Source organism: Stegostoma tigrinum, chromosome 1 (assembly GCF_030684315.1).
Source record: "Stegostoma tigrinum isolate sSteTig4 chromosome 1, sSteTig4.hap1, whole genome shotgun sequence".
Lineage (NCBI taxonomy): Eukaryota > Metazoa > Chordata > Chondrichthyes > Orectolobiformes > Stegostomatidae > Stegostoma > Stegostoma tigrinum.
In genome coordinates, this window is record NC_081354.1 from 21,426,342 (window position 1) to 21,446,983 (window position 20,642).

A 20,642-nucleotide genomic window follows, 5' to 3' on the forward strand; every position below is an offset into this window, starting at 1 on the left:
GTCTTCCCTGGACTGACCTATCCCCTCCCTACCTCCCCACCTACACCCTCTCCACCTATCTTCTTTGCTCTCCATCTTCGGTCCGCCTCCCCCTCTCTCCCTATTTATTCCAGTTCCCTCCCCCCATCCCCCTCTCTGATGAAGGGTCTAGGCCCGAAACGTCAGCTTTTGTGCTCCTGAGATGCTGCTTGGCCTGCTGTGTTCATCCAGCCTCACATTTTATTATCTTGGAATCTCCAGCATCTGCAGTTCCCATTATCTCAGAAGCATAATATCTGACTGATTCTCTCTTACCTAATTCATGTAATACTACTCAGATTGGAGAGCAGTCTGGTGATAATTTAGATCCATGCCGTTCTGTTGCACATAGGATAAATCTACAGTATGAATGGGAGAAAGGAGGAATATTTTTCACTAAAATAATATTTGCAGTAAAGCTTTAAATTATGTGCGGCTCAGCTGTAGTCTTTCACCTCTGAATTAGACATTTATGGGTTCCAAGACTCACTCCGGAAATGTCGTTACATAATCTAAGGTGACATTTCAGTGCAATATTGAAGGAGTGTTGAACTGTCAAAGGTGTGATCTTCCCAGGAAAAGTAAAAACGCATATTTTGCATTAGGGAAGAAAAAATCAGTGACATTCACTGTTTGATTTCCAAGAACATTTTACAAAACAATCCAGCAGACTCTCTGTTTGAAATATCCCCTTTCTTGACACCAGTTTGACTTCAGAGCCAAATGAAAAGACTTCCAGACATCATACAGCAGAGGAAGCAACGAGTCTCACTAAAGTCTTTTCACAAACAGCAAACCATATATTGAAAACAAATCCTTTCACCTTCCATGATACCTTCTGTAAATGGCAAAACCGTGATTAGCACATACGTAAGCAGAAGCTAAAGTACCATAACCAGTTTTTTTCTTTAAATGCAATTTCTCATATAATGTAGATATTTTACAATCAATAAACATAAGCTTACTTTCTCACAGCCATTTTGGATATTTAACAGAAAATAACATTATGCAGCCGTTGTGAGGATAAAGCCCTGCCTCCATATTGAGGATAACCTCTATCATGTTGCACAACACATAATGGAATATACTTTGAACAGACATAGTGAACGAAAATTGGATATCACGTGGTGCTGGGGGTCATCAGCAATAGCCGCATTATAATCAAGTATGATCTGTGTCCTCATGGCTTGATAGACATGTTGCTTTCTACCATTTTCACCAAATCAGGAGATCAGCCTTGGTTCAGTGAAAATACAGAATGGCATGCTGGAACAGTGCCAGGCACATTTCTGAAGAAGGGTCTAGTCCCAAAACGTTAGCTTGCCTGCTCCTCTGATACTGCTTGATCTGCTGTGTTCATCCAGCTCTACACCTTGTTATTTCATACCTCAGAAAATGTCAGGTGTTAATCTGGTGAAGCTACAACTCAGGACCATTCACATGTCAAGCAGCATACTGATCCTACAACCCAGATCTAAGAACTGCAGACCTGGCAAATCCAATTGTGAAAAGAAGTGGACGGTTAAACAACTTAACAGAAAATAAGACGTCAGAAATATTTCTGTTCTCCATGATAGGAGAACCCAACACATCAGAGCAGCAGTCAAGCTGAAACATTGCAGCATCTTCAGCTAGAAGTGCTAATTTGGTGATCCATCTCAGCCTCCTCCTCAGATCTGCAGTAATATTGAAGCATGCCTTCGGTCAATTCAATTCAATGTACATAATAATAAGAAGCAGCTGATGTAACTGAACATTGAAAAGAATATGGGCTGCGGGAACATTCCACAATTGTACTGAAGACTTGTGCTCCAGAACTAGCTGCACGTATAGCCAAACTATTCCAGTACAGCTGCAACAGTGGCATTTACTCACTAATGTGGAAAATTGCCCAGTTATTGCCCCCTGCACAAAGAAAACAGGACATATCCAACCCCAGGCAATTACCACCCAGTCAATTTGCTTTTGAACATCAGCAAGGTGATGGAAGGAAGTGAAAAACAGTGTTATTGATTGACATTTACTCAATGATTTTTCTTTCTATTCATTTTTCGTAGGAGGTGGGTGTTGCTGACTGGCCAGCATTTCTTGCCCATCCCTAGTTGCCCTTGAGAAGGAGGTGGTGTGCTGCCTTCTTGAACCACTGCAGTCCTCCTGCTGTGGGTTGGCCCAAAATGCTATTATGGAGGAAATTTCAGGATTTTGACCCAATGACAGCGAAGGAAAGGTAATATATTTCCGAGTCAGGATGGTGAGTGACTTGGAGGGCAACTTGGAGATGGTTGTGTTCCCATATGTATGATGCCCTTGTTTTTCTAGATGGAAGTGGTCGTGGGTTTAGAAGGTGCTATCTGAGGATCTTTGGTGAATTTCTGCTGTGCATTTTGAAAATAATACACACTGCTACTAATGAGCATCGGTGGTGGAGGGAATGAATGCTTGTGGATGTAGTGCCAATCAAGCAGGCTGCTTTGTCCTGGATGGTGTCAAGCTTCTTGAGTGTTGTTGGGACTGCAATCACCCAGGTAAGTGGGTAATGTTCCATCACACTCCTGACTTATGCCTTGTAGATGGTGGACAGGCTTTGAGGAGTCAGGAGATAAGTTACTTGCCGCTGTATTCCCTGTTTCTGTCCTGGTCTTGTAGCCACTCTTTTAACGTGGTAAGTCCAGTTGAGTTTCTTGTCAATGGTAACCCCAGAATGTTGATAGTGGTGTTTCAGTGATGGTATCACCATTGAATGTCAAGGGGCAGTGGTTAGATTGTCTCTTATTGGTGATGGTCATAGCCTGAAATTTGTGTGACACGAATGTCACTTGCAACTTGTCAGCCCAACCCGAATATTGTCTGGATCTTGTTGCATGTGAACATAGACTGCTTCAGTATCTGAAGAATCATGAATGGTGCTGAAGAGTGTGCAATCATCGGCAAACATCCCCATCTCTGCTCCTGGACACACAATTTGGGTTCCTCCAGAGTCACTCAGGTCTGACTTCATTACAAACTTTGTCCAAACATGGACAAAGGAGCTAAATTCAAGAGGGGAAGTGAAGGTGGCTCTTTTTGATATTGAGGTCACAATTGACTGGCTGTGGCATTGAGGAGCTTAGCAAAACTGGAAACAATGGGAATTGGGAATTAGAGTCATACCTAGTGAAAAGGAAGATAGTTTGCTTGATACTGTCAATCTTCTCAACCATTTACAACTTGTACTGCAACAATTTGTTCGGATCCCAGCTGGTAATATTGGACCAGATCCCAGAATGAAACCTGGCTTGATAAATTACACAATTTACATTTCCTGCTGGTTGCCATTGTAGTTGAGAACTAAACATATTCATTTGAGACGCAGATATTCCTTTCAGAAGACTAAGTTATAACATAGCAAGGACCGCAACTTTCCCCCCACAGTTATCGAGAACGCCCTTGACCGCGTCTCCCACATTTCCCGCAACACATCCCTCACACCCCGCCCCCGCCACAATCGCCCAAAGAGAATCCCCCTTGTCCTCACACACCACCCCACCAACCTCCGGATACAACGCATCATCCTCCGACACTTCCGCCATCTACAATCCGACCCCACCACCCACGACATTTTTCCATCCCCACTCCTGTCTGCTTTCCGGAGAGACCACTCTCTCTGTGACTCCCTTGTTCGCTCCACACTGCCCTCCAATCCCACCACTCCCGGCACCTTCCCCTGCAACCGCAGGAAATGCTATACTTGCCCTCACACCTCCTCCCTCACCCCTATCCCAGGCCCCAAGATGACATTTCACATTAAGCAGAGGTTCACCTGCACATCTGCCAATGTGGTATACTGCATCCACTGTACCCGGTGTGGCTTCCTCTACATTGGGGAAACCAAGCGGAGGCTTGGAGACTGCTTTGCAGAACACCTCCGCTCAGTTCGCAACAAACAACTGCACCTCCCAGTCGCAAACCATTTCCACTCCCCCTCCCATTCTCTAGATGACATGTCCATCATGGGCCTCCTGCAGTGCCACAATGATGCCACCCGAAGGTTGCAGGAACGGCAACTCATATTCCGCCTGGGAACCCTGTAGCCATATGGTATCAATGTGGACTCCACCAGTTTCAAAATCTCCCCTTCCCTAACTGCATCCCAAAACCAGCCCAGTTCATCCCCTCCCCCCACTGCACCACACAACCAGCCCAGCTCTTCCCCCCCACCCACTGCATCCCAAAACCAGTCCAACATGTCTCTGCCTCCCTAACCTGTTCTTCCTCTCACCCATCCCTTCCTCCACCCCAAGCCGCACCCCCATCTACCTACTAACCTCATCCCACCTCCTTGACCTGTCCGTCTTCCCTGGACTGACCTATCACCTCCCTACCTCCCAGCCTATACTCTCTCCACCTATCTTCTTTTCTCTCCATCTTCGGTCCGCCTCCCCCTCTCTCCCTATTTATTCCAGAACCCTCACCCCATCCCCCTCTCTGATGAAGGGTCTAGGCCCGAAACGTCAGCTTTTGTGCTCCTGAGATGCTGCTGGACCTGCTGTGTTCATCCAGCCTCACATTTTATTATCTTGGATTTTCCAGCATCTGCAGTTCCTATTGTCTCTAAAACAAAGTATTGTGTAGGTCATTTGGAGAAAATCTTAACATAAACAGCAACAATTTGTTGCCAACTGAAGGGAGTGGATGTGCAATGTGGGGGACAGGATACTAATCAAGTAGTCTGATTTTGCCTGATGGTGTCAAACTTTTTGACTTTGTTCCTTGAGATGTAATCATCCCGGCAAATGGAGAACATTCTGTCACATTCCTGATTTGTGTCTTGTAGATAGTGTGGAAGTTTGTGTTTGATCTGGGTCAGAAATGAGCACAGAACAGAACAATCTTAAGCAAGTGCCATCTGTTGTACAATATCTGCATTAGCTTTCCTGGCGCCATTCTTAAAATTAAAAATAACCTGCAGTGATTACATTAATACCACCAGGAAACAGGTTACAGATCTATAAGAAAATACACCCCTTTAAAATCCAATTTCATATTCCTAGTTATCATGATGGGAAGATTGAGTATGTCCATTTGCAGGTTTTTCAGAGCTTTATATTTGAAAACAGAGAACAATGTCTTCAAAATGATTTTCTGATTTCAATTAGAGCGTGAGTATGTATTAAGTATGCCTGAGACAATGTCTGAATGAATAAAATTTAATATGTTTACATCAGAATGCATCAAGGTTTTTTTTTAAACAATTTCCCCAATTCTTTTGTCTTAACCTCATCCATTTTTCTGTTCATTCACAACTGTGAGGTTCCTGTAGTAGGCAGTTGTAGGCATATTTTGAAGCTAACGATCACAACCTAGTGAATCAGCACTGCAATACTTTTAAACTTCAGTATTTGGGCTGTTTATATGAAGCCAGCTTTGACAGATGAAATAGTGGAGCTGCAGCATGGCCCATAATGGCTGAGTTCAGTTCAAGCCATTTTACTTTTATGTGAATCAATTATGAGTCAGGAGGACCAGGAGAACCCCTGGATACTTTTGCATGCACCAGGACCTCTGATGTCTCATCTTGCCTCTTTCGCCATCCATCCGCCACTGCTTAATAGCAGATCCAAAAGGTTTCACTAAGCTTTGAGAAGGCCTTCTGCACTTCATGGCTGTCCAATGCAACATATACTTCAAGGTTTGAATCTATCCTGAGTTAAAGCCCTAATAATTCCATCAGTAGGAAATTCTGATGTTGATTGGGTTTCCTCATGCATGAAACACAAAAGATTGAAAACAACAAATGCTGGAAATCACAGCGGGTCAGGCAGCATCCATGAAGAGAAAGCAAACTCATGTTTTGAGTCTAGATGACTCTTCATCAGAGCTGACAAGAAGTGTGGAGGGAAACAGCATTTATGCAAATGAGTAGTTTGGAGTGCTGGGAGAGAAAGGGTGTTGATAGTTCAGATTATGTGATTGGAATGTGACAATGGCAGAACAGTGGTGTGTCCAACTGCCAGGAGGGAAAGAACAGACAGTTCTTGGAGTGGGAAGGGTGGGGTCATTGGTGGGGGTGGAGGTGGGAGAGGACATAGTGACAGAGAATGTAACAAGTAAAGCTAAAAGAAAGGGAAGGTAGTGTTCACAATTTAAAGGTGTTGAATTCAATATTGAGCCCAGAAGGTTGTAAAGTGCCCAGTTTGACGATGAGATGTTGTTCCTCCAATTTTCACTATGATTTGCTGGAGCATTGCAGTATGCTGAGGACAGATGGGTGGGCATATGAGCAGGACACTGTGTTAAAATGACCAGCTACAGGAAGGGCAGGGTCATGCTTGCACACAAACTGGGGGTGTCCTGCAAAGTGGTCACCCAGTTTGTGTTTGGTTTCTTCAATGTGGAATAGGCCACATTGGATACTGTGAATACAATACACAAGATTAGAGGAGGTGCAGGTGAAATGCTGCTTCACCTGGAAAGACTCTTTAGGCCCTTGGATAGTGAGCAGGTAGAAGGTGCAGTTACATGATAAGGTGCCACGGGAAGGGAAGGTTGTGTTGGTGCTCAAGGAATGGACAAAGGAAAGATCCCTGTGTAAAGCAGACAGGTAGTGCAGGGAAGATGTGTTCGGTGGTGACGTTCTGCTAGACCTTTCTGAAATGGTGGAGAATGAACTCTTCATGTCAATTCTGATAAACAGTTGTCTAAATTCAAAATGTTAGCTTTTTTTCTCTCCATGGATGTTGCCTGGCCCATGGTAATCTCAGGCATTTTTTTGTTTTCAGAACATATTCCAGCATCTGCAGTAATTTGCTCAAACACTAAAGGCTAGTATGCAGGCACAAGAAATAATTAGGAAAACTCATAGAATATTATTGTTTATCACGAGGTGAACTAAATATAAAGCACAGAGGTTATATTTCACTGACATAGAGCACTAGTGAGACTGCATCTGGGGTACTGTGAACCGCATTAGCCATTTTATTTAAAGAAGGATATAAATGCATTGGCCGCAGTTCAGAGACGGTTTAATTGACTTACATCTGGACTGGGGCTGTGAGGGGTCATATACCAAAAAGCAGTTCGGACAGATTAGATTTGTATCTGCCAGAGCTTAAAATAGTATAAGGTGTCTTGGTTGAAACATAGGATTCTGAGGAATTCTGACTGGTGAGATGTGGACAAAAGATATTTCCTCTTACAGAAGAGTCTAAAATTAGGGGTCATTTTTTTAGAATAAGGGGTCACCTATTTAAAGCAGAGAGGTTTTTTGTCTCAGAGGGTTGCAAGTTTTTGGAACATCTTTCCTGAAAATGTGGTCGATGCTGAGTCATTGAATACTTCAACTTAGATTTTGGTTAACCAAGGGGGTGAAAGGCTTTCAGGGCTAGGTAGGAATGTGGATTTGAAGTTGCAAGTAATTCAACTATAATATTATTGAATGACAAAGCAAGCTTGAGAATCCTACCTTTGTACGTATCTATTTATTTCTTTATGAATTCATTCTGACTTTGCAATTTACTCCTTCCCTCTATCAGAACATTTGCAGTAGTTCAGACACAGCAGTGACCCCAGGGACATTGTCCTTTAAGTGAGGATCAGGATAATTTTTTTTGTGTGCCCGTGAGGGACAGCCAAGCTGATCCCTGCCTTGTCCCTGCTTTCATAATTATGCCTTCCCAGCTGGGGTCAGTAGATGGCAATGAAAGGTAGTGTTGACACTGAGTGACGCCTGAATAGGAATCAATTAGTTCAACATGAATCAAGGACTGAACCTACAACCCTCCATGGCCTGTGAATCTCAGCTGCTCGCTGTCTTAATCAGACTTAAAGATGCTCTGCATTTATTTTATATCAGATTGAAATCACTGCCGCTGTCAACAAGGCAAAAACTGAAATAGTCCCTTGGATGCAACTAATCCAGGATCAGATGATTGACTTTAGTCAGTCAGTTTATTACTTTTGCTTTTTGCTGTATTGATGCAGTTGGGGACTTGGAGAGTTAATGTATTGTTATTCATTGCAATTATGCATGCTTGGAACCAAAGCAAATGGAAGATGAGAGTTAATATGAAATAGCACTCTGTCTCTGGCATTGCTGAAAGGAGAGAGAATTTTTAAAAAATGAAAGTCATTTACTGAAGAAATTCAGTTCCAAAATATTGCCATGATGTATGATCAGCAGAAGACTTGAGAAATAACTTTTGAAAGACCAGAATTCCTTTGTCCAGTACCCATGTCAGCTCCATGCAGAATCTATAACCGACAGCTCTATTACCTCATTCTCTACATAAAATCTAGAGAAAGAAATGCTACACTTATCAAATGGGAGAAAACAAAAGTACATGCATATTTTCCAGCTCTCTAATCCACTCATATTTGACCACAGAAAATAAATCTTGATTCTAGTATTTAACATGCTTAAAGGTAGATTACCAGTCAATACACTGTTTGGGGATCAATTCAAGGATAAATGAATTCAATAACGCTCACACCTAAATAGTGTAAGGTTATGCTAAAACCTCAAAAGTGACCATGACTGAATTCATGATTTGCTTTTAGTATCAAGTTCTGTTTACATGAAGAGCTTGGGCATGAATGAAAACATTATTAATTCCACGTTGTTTTTCTCTCTTTAAAGCCAATTTAAAACACATAAACACGAATTGAAGATCTCGCTCAATGGATGCACGTTCAGGAAAATCAGCCCTTGAAATCCTTGATTCTAAACAGCCTGATCCACTGGAATATTTTGAATCTTTTCAATTTAGACATTGCGAAATAGCTAAGGATCTCCAGGAAGAACCTTTGTATGTCATCTATTGAATTGTGCATTTCAGAGAGGTCAGTCTAGTATAATGAATAAAGTTCGACTCCATGAATCCATGTGATTGGAAATCCAGTGAGAACCTACTCCCTGAACAGTTTGATGTGAATATCTGAGTTGTGCAATGTGCCCAGTTTGAAGCATCTGGAGCAAAAAGGAGATGAGGAACATTAGAGAAGGTGATTATTGAGATGATGAAAGAATGGACAGGTGTTTCAATGAAGAGGTTTGGTAAGAGCTGTCCAGGAAGAGATAGTATTGATGAGGTGGCAGAAATCAACTTTGCCAACAGGATAAATCTGAGAGAGGAAACTAGCAACTTTCTTCAGATCAATCAACATCCCACCCCAACACCCAAGACATTTTTCCATCCCCACCCTTGTCTGCTTTCTGGAAAGACCACTCTCTCCGTGACTCCCTTGTCCGCTCCACACTCCCCTCCAACCGCACCACACCCAGCACCTTCTCCTGCAACCGCAGGAAATGCTACACTTGCCCCCACACCTCCTCCCTCACCCCTATCCCAGGCCCCAAGATGACTTTCCATATTAAGCAGAGGTTCACCTGCACATACTGCATCCACTGTACCCAGTGTGGCTTCCTCTACATTGGGGAAACCAAGCGGAGGCTTGGCGACCGCTTGCAGAACACCTCCGCTCGGTTCGCAGTAAACAACTGCACCTCCCAGTCGCAAACCATTTCCACTCCCCCTCCCATTCTCTAGATGACATGTCCATCATGGGCCTCCTGCAGTGCCACAATGATGCCACCCGAAGGTTGCAGGAACAGCAACTCATATTCTGCTTGGGAACCCTGCAGCCCAATGGTATCAATGTGGACTTCACCAGCTTCAAAATCTCCCCTTCCCCTACTGCATCCCTAAACCAGCCCAGTTCTTCCCCTCCACGCACTGCATCCCAAAACCAGTCCAACCTGTCTCTGCCTCCCTAACCTGTTCTTCCTCTCACCCATCCCTTCCTCCCACACCAAGCCGCACCTCCATCTCCTACCTACTAACCTCATCCCACCTCCTTGACCTGTCCGCCTTCCCTGCACTGACCTATCCCCTCCCTACCTCCCCACCTATACTCTCCTCCCTACCTATCTTCTTTTCTCTCCATCTTTGGTCCGCCTCACCCTCTCTCCCTATTTATTCCAGAACCCTCACCCCATCCCCCTCTCTGATGAAGGGTCTAGGCCCGAAATGTCAGCTTTTGTGCTCCTGAGATGCTGCTGGGCCTGCTGTGTTCATCCAGCCTCACATTTTAACATCCCACTACTAGTTTAGCCAGAGGTAGCAGCTGGAGAGTTGATGGAGTTAAGACAAATGAGATTTCAACATGATTTTTCATGCAAAAAGTTTGATAAAGTCTCGAGTACCTTTGTGTAACTTTCATATTGATGACTAAAAAGAACTGTGGAAGAGAAAAAAAGTCATTTGATTGTTATTATACAGAGGTACACACAATAATCCTAAAGGCATTTAAATTATTGATCTTTATGTCCTCCAGTTGGGATACAAAAGTGATAAAATTATATAACAGTTACGCAAAGCAGTGGTCACATCTCATGTAGGGTGTTGCTTCCAGTTTTGGGCATGGAACATCATGAAGAATATATTGGCCTGAGACAAGGGTACAATAAAACTTAACCGAAAATTATAACAGTTTTAAAAGGTTAAACTTCAAGGTCGCGTTGTATGAATTTAGTGCATGTCCTTGAGTTTAGAAGGTTGAGTAGTGATATAAACGGTGTTTTTAAAATGTAAAATATTTGCTAGCCAAACTCTTTACCTTTGCAAGTAGGAACATCTAAAACAATGGCATTTAATATAACAGTTAGAGCTGGAAAATTTAGAAGTGAAATTTAGAGCTGCACACAAAGGGGACTAGAAATCTTGAAGTCTCTTATCCAAACAGCTGTCGATTGAGTAAAATCAGGCTCTGGATTTGATTGATTTTTGTTGCTAAAGTGTATAGATGATTATGATACAAATCGGAGAGTAAAGATAACATGCAGATCAATCATAAACCTACTAAACAATGGGCCAGGCTTCAGGAGTTGGGCAATGTACTGCTGTATCAGTGTTTGTAAATAGTAATATTACTGGGGTAACTGTGAAATAAAAACTTTATCCATATGCATAGATGAAGATCAACACAGGTGGAAAGTTCAGAATGATATTGGAAAAAAATCCCACCTTTTGGTTACCATGATACCTCAATCCATAATGTACATGCACTTAAATCTCTGGCAAGGGCATCAGTTGGAAAGCACTATCTAATTGAAGTCTTATGAAGATAAGTAACATTTGTCAGATACATGAATTGGCTAGGCTGACAAAAAAAAACTTTAATCATGCAGAAAGCTTCTTTCAAGTTTTCATAAGACAAAGCTGACACCATTTATTTGATAAATCGTTCGAAAAGAACAAAAAATCCTTATGTAGTTGTTCAGACTGTCTGTTTTCACTGTCAGTCTTTTTTGCCCTTCAAACTGCAGTGGAATGAAAATGAAGTGGGTGAGTGCTAATTGTGCCAGAAAATAACTAATTTATTCATTCTGTTAGGAACAAGCAAGCACTATCCACAAACAAGATATTTAAACTGGAGTTACAGCAAAGCTGTCCCAGCCATAAAAATACATTATGAAAGAGATTCATGTGCTCTGAGATGCAAGCATCTAATTCCCTGAAGCATTATACTAATGCAGTATAAGCGTATTTAAGTTTATTAAAAAGTGCTGCCTATAACCTTTGTTTATAAATTGATACATTTGCTGTCCCATCCAAAACATTTATAGTATTTGTTTTATTAATCCTCTTATGCTGAGAAATGCTGGATTTAGTTCAGTGACATCACAAAGGCAAAAACAATCTTTTTAAATTAATCAATACATGAAACCATTTTACATATTAGAAGTCCTTGCAAAAACACAAGGGTAAGAAAGAAGCATTTACATTCTTTTAATTGGACCATTTGAGACTCCAGTTAAAACTTTTCTTTGTTCACCTGTGGGATGTGGGCATCGCTAGCCGGCCAGCATTTAATTGCTTATCCCTAGTTGCCCTTAAGAACGCGGTGGTGAGCTGCCTTCTTGAATCACTGGAGTCCACATTCTGTCGGTTGACCCTCTGTGCCTTTAGAGAGGGAATTCGGGATATTGAGCCAGCGATAGTGAACGATTTGTTATATTCCCAAGTCGGGATGGTGAATGGCTTGGAGGCGAGCTTACAGGTGGTGATAGTCCCATATATCTGCTGTCCTTGACCTTCCAGATGGATGTGGTCATACATTTGAGAGGTGCTGTCTAAGGATCTTTGGTAAATTTCTGCAGTGCTTCATATAGACAGTACACACTGCTGTTACTGAGCATTGTTGGTGGAGTGAGGGAATGCTTGTGGATTTGGCGACAATGAAGCAGGCTGCTTTGTCCTGGATGGTGTCAAGTTCTCGAGTGTTGTTTTAGCTACTTCCATCCAGGCAAGTGAAGAGTATTCCATCACATTCCTGACATGCCTTGTCGATAATAGACAGGGTTCGGGGAGTCAGGAAGTGAGTTACTTGCTGCTGTGTTCCTCGCCTCTGACCTGTTCTTGTATCCATTGCATTTAAGTGAAGAGTCCAGTTGTCTTTCTGATCAATAGTAACCCCCAGGATGTTGATTGTGGGGAATTCAGTCATACACAGATCAAAGCTACTGAAGTCGCAACTCAATCCAACAGTCAAATGACCTGTGGCACATGAAAAAGCTCATATTAGTGATACATTTAACCAAGTGATGTGGGATCCACCACACCATGTTATGTGCAAGCAGATGCAGTTAACACCACCCTCTACTTCCAGATCAAATCGCTGTTGTTCAAGGGAAGAAACAGCTCCAGGTAAATACATCCAGATTTCAATGAAAACTATTCCTCAGCCACTAAATGGTTAAATTTTTAAAAAGGAAACAAAGAAAGTCTAAGGGGTTATACAAGAGGACCACCTGTGTTCTTAAAACATTTTCATGACCTAGCAGAATGCTGGCTAGGCCATCATTTATTGCCCATTACTCTTTGCTCTAAAGAAGGTGGGGTGAGCCGTCTTCTTGAATGGCTGAGTACGAGTGGTGTTGGAGTACCTGGTGATGTCAGGAAGGGAGTTTGAAGATTTTATCCATGCAACAACAAAGGAACAATTGGACAGATCCACTCAGGATGGCATGTGACTTTGAGAGAAACCTGCAGGTGGTGGTATTGTTATACATCACCTGTCCTTGCCCTTCTAGGTGATAGAGGTGAAGTGTTTTGAAGATGCTTTCAAAAGAGACTCAGTGAGTCACTGCTGTGCATCTTGTACATGGCACATGCTGCTGCCACTTTATACTCCAACATATATTGCCATTCTTTGGGGTGAACAATGCCAAATGTGTAGTGTCACTGAACAAAGGGCTCCGATCATTTGATTAAGTTTGAAACAGGTAAATGAACTTCAGCAAGTTATTAAGGGGTTATGGCCCTCTTCTTCTTTGGCAAAACTAACTGCAGAACACTGAAATTTGCTTGAGCCACATTAACTCTCGGAATTATGTGATTTTTTCAAATCAGATTTGCTTCGGTTAGACATGATTCCTTTCAAAATTAATGAGGAGTTCTGATATGAATCTAGATGTGAATGTCATCTGAACTTTCCTGCTTAATCAATCCCGTCGAGGCACTGGGACCATATTCACCAGATATGAAAACAGAAATTGCTTGAGAAACTCAGCATGTCTGGTAGCATCTGTGGAGAGAAAACAGATGTTAAAAGTCCATTGGTTCACTCATGTCCTTTGGGGGAAAAAGAAATCTGCCATTCTTAGCAGGGAGGCAATGGCCTAATGGTATTATTGCTGGGCTGTTAATCCAGAGACCCAGAAAATGCACTGGGGACATGGGTTTGAATCCTGCCACGGCAAATGGTGGAAGTTGAATTCACTAAATATCAGGAATCAACAGTCTAATGATAGCCAGGAATCCATTGTCAATTATCAGGAGAAAAAAAAACATCTGGCTCATTAATGTCCTTTAGGGAAGGAAATTGCCATCCTTACCTGGTCTGGCCTACATGTGGCTCCAGACCCACAGCAATGTGTTTGACTCTTAACTGCCCTCTGGGCAATTAGGGATGGGCAAGAAATGCTGCTGAGTGATGCCCTCATCCTGTGAATGAATAAAGGAGATAAAAAGCTGATCTGGCCTATATGTGACTTCAGATCTACACAGTTGTGGTTGACTTAGCTGTCCTCTGAAATGGGCTAACAAACGTTTCAGTTCAAGGGCAATTTGGGTTGTTGTCTTTGCCATTCACATGATAGATTTTTTAAAAACTGCTGTGTTTCACTTTATCAGTGCACCAGAATTAAATGTCTCCCAGGACTTAATTGCAAGAAGAGAACCACCTTAATGTTTACATTCAAATACTGTAGACAGTCATCTCATACATACCTGCTGGGCAGCTGCGGAGATATAGCATTTTGTGAATGGCAGCCACATGTTTTTGACTGATACCAGTCTTTGAAGCTGCTGCACAACTTTGACATCAAAAGGGGATACACTACGGCCTACAATTTGCAGTAGTAATGATGATGAAATTGTCAATATTTGTTATTATTACTCTATGAAAATGGCAGCAATTTCTGACATTTGCATGAGTGCAGTTAATATATGAAAGTTGTTGTTAGTAGCTTCCTGCTCTGCAAGCTGTTGATATCTCACAAGTGGAAATCGTCCTTGAAACACTGAACTGATATGAACTTGTACTTTTTACACTATTATTCTTGTGGTCAAATTGCCTGAAAAAGTTCTGTCTTGCTGAATGGTTTGTAACTGGACTTCTAATGGTATATACTAAGCTATAACTATATTTGAACAGCCCCTCTGACCTTAAAAATCTAACTTCATATTTATGGAACATTTTCAAAACAATGTATGCATTTCTCTACTCTGTTTTTTCTTTAAAAATCCAAAGGCTTTTTAAAGCAATAAATAATATTTCATTTTAAATTTACTTACGGTATTTCAGCCCTCAGGTTTTCTGCATAGCCTTCTTCAAGGCAATTAATGAGACCATCTTTTTGTTTCTGACTACTAAGTCCTGCCATTCCCTAAGTGCTAAAGATGTGAATTTGCATCCAGTGTTAATTCGCTTGGTCTGGAAAACGGCGGAGCTAACATCATGGCAACCATGTCAATGAGAGTCTGATTATGACACCCTTACAGTAGTAGTTGTAATACTGGGATAAATTTAAACTCTATCCAAGAAGGGGAATTTGGATTAATTCAAGTGAACAAAATTGAGACTAGTGAACCGTTTTTGCAACATTATTTGAGGAAAGTCTCTTCCACATAGAGTGCAGATGGTCTCATTAATATAGATATGAGTGAGAACTAAATCTTTTAAATTCAAAGAAGGAAGCTAGATGATGTTAAAGAGAGCAAGAAAATGTAGACAGCAGTTTCAATTCTGATCATTGCTTTAAGTCAGGCAATCTCATTAATTTCCAAAAGTGACTGATGTATCTCATTCATTTCTACTTAAGGCAGCTGAGCAATGATTAGATTTAAACCCACAACAAAAGAAAAGACCAGCTACATTGGGGTTTTCTAATTGCTTTTCATGCTGCCAGCATTTCAAAGCAATCCTACTTAGTGTACGAATGGGAACAGTGGTAGTGGTGGGACAGGGCCATAATGTACGTTCGAGATAATAATTGTATGTTCATTAAATTGCAATGCAATATTGTTCAGCTGAGATAAGTCCCTTTGTAAAGCCTTTCCATCTGCTTGTACCAATATCTATATTAAATTCCACAAATGTCGTATTTGATGGATTATATAGAGTATAAAACCTGTCATTTGTTGACACTGGAATGCTTTTGTTTGAAGTTGTCCATTTGCACAACATATCTGGGCATTGCTCAGAAGCCTGTCATTAACACTGATGGCAGTACATCTGATAAAGGAAGGCAACAAAATGGAAACTTCAATTATAATTTTCATTAAATCATTTTTGTCTTAAGGATAGCAACCAAGTCTACATTACATGGATTGTTAAGTCTTTCAGTCTAATGAAAATAAATACCAGCTGATAAAATGCAGCAGGGAAAGAGATTCTGGTTAATTTTGACTTTCACGTCTTCTCCAAAGTCAGTAATGAGTGTATTTTTTTTAAATTGCCATGTCGCTGTATTTTTGTTCTGAGCTTTGACAAAACAAATTTGAAGTGAATGATTTTGCGACACTTTTCGTCATTTTTATTTGTGTTCCATGTCAACTTGTCATTAATACTGTCACAGAGGTGATTCGTTTCTCCCATTCACTGGTGCTAGAAGAATGTGTTATCATCAGAATGTTATCACATGCTCAGTCTTCCTGTTCCGTACTGTTCATCAACTACGTTCTCACAACAAAGTCCCTTCACTGTTGCCTCAAAATATTTGCCATGAACCACTGGAATAGAATGTTGATGTCCAGCACCACTCATGGACAGTGACTTGCACCTCTTAGTCTCTTCAAAGGAGCTGGCTCTCAACATCACAGGGCTGGCTGTATTGGGCCCTGTGATATTTAGCATCACTGTAAACATTGATGATAATGATATGCTGCTGGTTATATCCCTCCTCCTAGCATAATCTTATTTGCCATTTGGTGTGATGAGCAAGCTACTGATGGACTTTCACCCCAGCCCACTTTCCTGACACTTCTCAGTTCCTGCTTTTAGACAGCCCAGAACAGTTTTCTGTTACCTATGGCAGACTGAGGAAGAGGACAGAGAACAGCAGCATGCCATGAATAAGACCCAGCACATGATCTGACATATGTGGATGTTGTGCAAGAGCATTTAGACTCTGTAGCAACCTTACAGTGATGCTGCAGAACTGCACACCTCTAGGTATACATCGTGTGCGTGGAGTTAAAATGGGTCTGCAGTGAACACTGGGAGAATGACATTGGCCGTATGACCCTCTGGAAGACACCTAGAAAGAGTATGAGCATGAATCCTTGAATACATGAAGAAAGCAATAAACCTTGATGGGTCAGTAGGCAGAACAGCTGCGCTGGGAATTAAAACTGAGGCACTGGCTGCAGAAATTCAGAAGCCCACCTTAACATTTCAGGGGAAAAAAACAGCACAGAGCCTCGTTTGCAACATCAAAAGTTCTTAAAACTGTATTTATCAACAATTTGGGTGCCTGTCCCTTTAAATAATGATTATGCAGGACCCGTCGGTTCCAGGATGCTTGTGGTTTACAAATGAAATGACAGAGACACTGCCTGAACCTGCTTGATTCCATTGTGGTATTCTGTCAAGATGGTGTCATTACAAATGCTTCTGATGCTTGGTGGGGTCAATCTTGTTGAGCCGTTCTCCTTGTGAAATGCTTCATGGGTGTCTCAGAAACTAACAGGTAGATTGTGAGATCCCAACAAAACTGTGCCAGGCCTCCATGGCACCACTGGTTATGGCACTTCATGAATTAATCTTGTGCTCATTATTCTGTCCTCCTTTCTAAGCCTAATTAAGACACTGACTTAGCTTCATCCCAACTAGATTAACAGGGTCTAAGTAAGATAGATAAGTCACCACAGTCCCAGAGGAGTGGAGTGCTTCACTTTCATTAGGGTGAGAGATGGCTGGTGGTGGTTTAAGCTGAGGATCACCATGCTTCAGATGTGAGGTGAGGTTGAGAAGGCATGACATTCATTGTGACATCAGTCAATACAGCCAACTGAACTGATGTAGCAGGTAATTTTTCAACCAGCAAAATATCACAAAGAGCATTAAGACTAAATATTAGAGAAACTGATTTAGCTGAGAGGCCAGAATTCCCTGGTCCTCGGGTCATGTCCTGGTATCACTTTTACACAACTGCACAGCACTCGCAACCTTGCTGTTAGGGTGACCAAAAAGGAAATGGCCAATAAATTAGTACACACCCATTTTTGAGCATGCCTGTGGCATAGGCTGCATGATTAAAGTAGAAAAGGAGAAAAGGTCACAAGGAAGAGGTGAAAAGAGAAGATCAAGGTTGTGGAGTGAGGTTAGGAGACAAGGGGTGAGAAGAGGAGCCTGGAGAGTAGAACTTGCAAGTTTCAAGACCAGAGGGTGGATTATTTGGCCCAGATTTCCCTTCAAAAACAACTTATATGATTAAAGTAGGACCTTGAGTAATATTGTAAAACAGAGAGAGGTGCATAATTCTTTGAAATTTGCATCACACTTAGTCTGGGTGGTTAAGGAGGCATTTAGCATGTTTGCCTTCATTACTCAATTCTTTGTACATAGAAGTTGGGACATAATGTTGAGGTTGTATAGGATGTTGGCGAGGTCTCTTCTGGAATACTGTATCCAGTCCTGATAGCCCTGTTCTCGGAAGGATATTATTAAATTGGAGAGGGTCCAGAAGAGATTTACCAGAATGTTGCTGGGAATAGAGGATTTGAATTAAAGGAAGAGGCTGGATAGATTCCAACTTTTATCAATGGAACACAGGAAGTTGAGGGTGACTTTGAAAAAATGTATAAAACCGTGAGGGGTGTAAATGTGGTGAATGGCAGGTGTCTTTTCCCTAGGGTGGGGGATTTTGAGTCTAAGGGACATATTTTTACAGTAAGAGGAGAAAGATTTCAAAAAAGCTCTGGGAGCAACCTTTCTACACAGAGAACAGTCCATGTGTGGAATGACCTTCCAGAGGAAGTGATGGATGTGGTTAGTTGCAACGTTCAAAAGGAATTTAGTTAAGTACATGAATAAAAAATGTTTGGAAGGATATGGCCAAGCACAGGCAGGTGGCACTAGTTTAGTTTGGGATTATGGTTGGCATGGGCTGGTTTTCTTTCCTTGCTCTATGAATCTGTGAATGTAAAGAAAGAATGCAAATAGCACTAGTGTCAAAAGGTTTCGGAACCTTATCCCATATAAACTGCACAATAAAAGCATCAATTCTCTGACCACACTGTCTTTCAGCATGACACTCCACAGGTGCCAGAAAAGTAGAAATGTTAGTTTCATGAGAAAAAGCTTTGCTGCATTTGGAAAACTTCATTCATGGCATCATAGTATAGCATCCACAAGAGAGACATGAGTGTAAATCTTTATCTTTTCTGCGTGGGTAGTATGCATGAGCGATGGATCACTCACCTTTCTGAAGCTACCCGACTGTCATTCCATTATTCCAAGTGCAAATGGTAGATTTTACGAGATAACATCCCAGCTAGTAAAACTAAAACCTCTGCAGCACCTCCCCAAATAATAAGGATAAAATCGGCTAAAGGGTGCATGTATAACCTTCATCTATACATGTAGATTCTCTGGATATCGTATGTACATTATAAGTATGAAATTCTTTGCGCAAAAATAGTTTGCCGAAGTTGAAAGGAACAGGCTGTTTTGATGAAATTTGAGTATACAATAGAGGTACAGATATTCTGCATTAAAAACGAAACACTTTTAAAAGGCTTGTATAGAGAAACACAAAAAATGTCCACCAGCTTTTTATGACAGTTATTTTCCACCAAATTAAAATCTTTAGGCAGTGGGTATAGGATGAGATTTGTTCGAAGGTATGAAGTTTAATGATCTGAAATAAAAAGATTATCCTGTAGGGAAGGCCACTGCCAGAAGAATGCAATGTACCATTCAGGAGCAAAACGCATTTATATTTGTCAATCTCCATTAGGTGAAAGCTAAATGAAACAAATGAAGAGGAAAATAAATTTGGTCTTCAGAAGCATTCTCATCAAATGCTGAGAATCCATCTGTAAGGTAGCTCGGCAGATAACTTGAAGTATGTTTGCCTGTCTAATTGAATAGTGAATGACACATAATGCATCAGAATCCGAAAAGGCATATCATACAAATATTTCTGAAATATAGGTTAAAAAAGAAATTAAACTAAATTTTCTAAGGGATAGGTTGTCCCAGACTTAGCTATGAAGACATGTTCTTAGTTTTACTGACTGATTTTTATCTTATTTTAACTTATAAGTGGATGATTTATTCCAGAACTGCCAAAAGTGGGGGCTGAGACCCAAAGTTGAGTCGCAAGCTAAATTTTTGTGGTTTTGACATTTGAAGAAGGCACAGTCTACCTGCAATCTACTGCCAAGTTCATTTTGTATCCAATTGACTAGCTTGCCCTGGATCCCATGTGACCTAACCTTCCGAACCAACCTCCCAACAAACAGCAAAGAACAATACAGTCCAGGAACAGGCTCTTCAGCCCTGCAAACCTGCATTGCCACATTTTGCCCTTCCATACTAGAACTGTCTTCACTTACAGGATCCGTAACCCTCTATTCCCCTCCTTTTCATGTAGTCATCCAAATGTTTCTTGAATGCTGCAATTGTGTCTGCTTCCACCATCTCCTCTGGCAGTGCATTGCAGGCACTCATCCTGTCTCTTGCTGTCTTGGGTTGTAGAGTCATAAAGTCATAGAGGCATAGAGCACAGAAGTAGATCCTTCAGTCCAACCAGTCTTCGCCAGCCATACATCCCAATCTGACATAGTCCCATTTGCCGGCATTTGGCCCTTATCATTCTAAACCCTTCCAATTCATGAACCGATTTGATGCCTTTAAATGTTATACCCCCCTCCACCACTTCTTCTGGCAGATCATTTCATACATGCACCACCCTCTGTTGGAAAAGGTTGTGCCTCAGGTCCTTTATGAATGTCTCCCATCCCCTCTCACCTTAAACCTACGCCATGTCATTTTGGCCTACCCCAACCTAAGTAAAAGAGCTTGGCTATTCACCTCTCCATGCCCTTCATGATTTTATAAACCTCAAAAAGTCATTT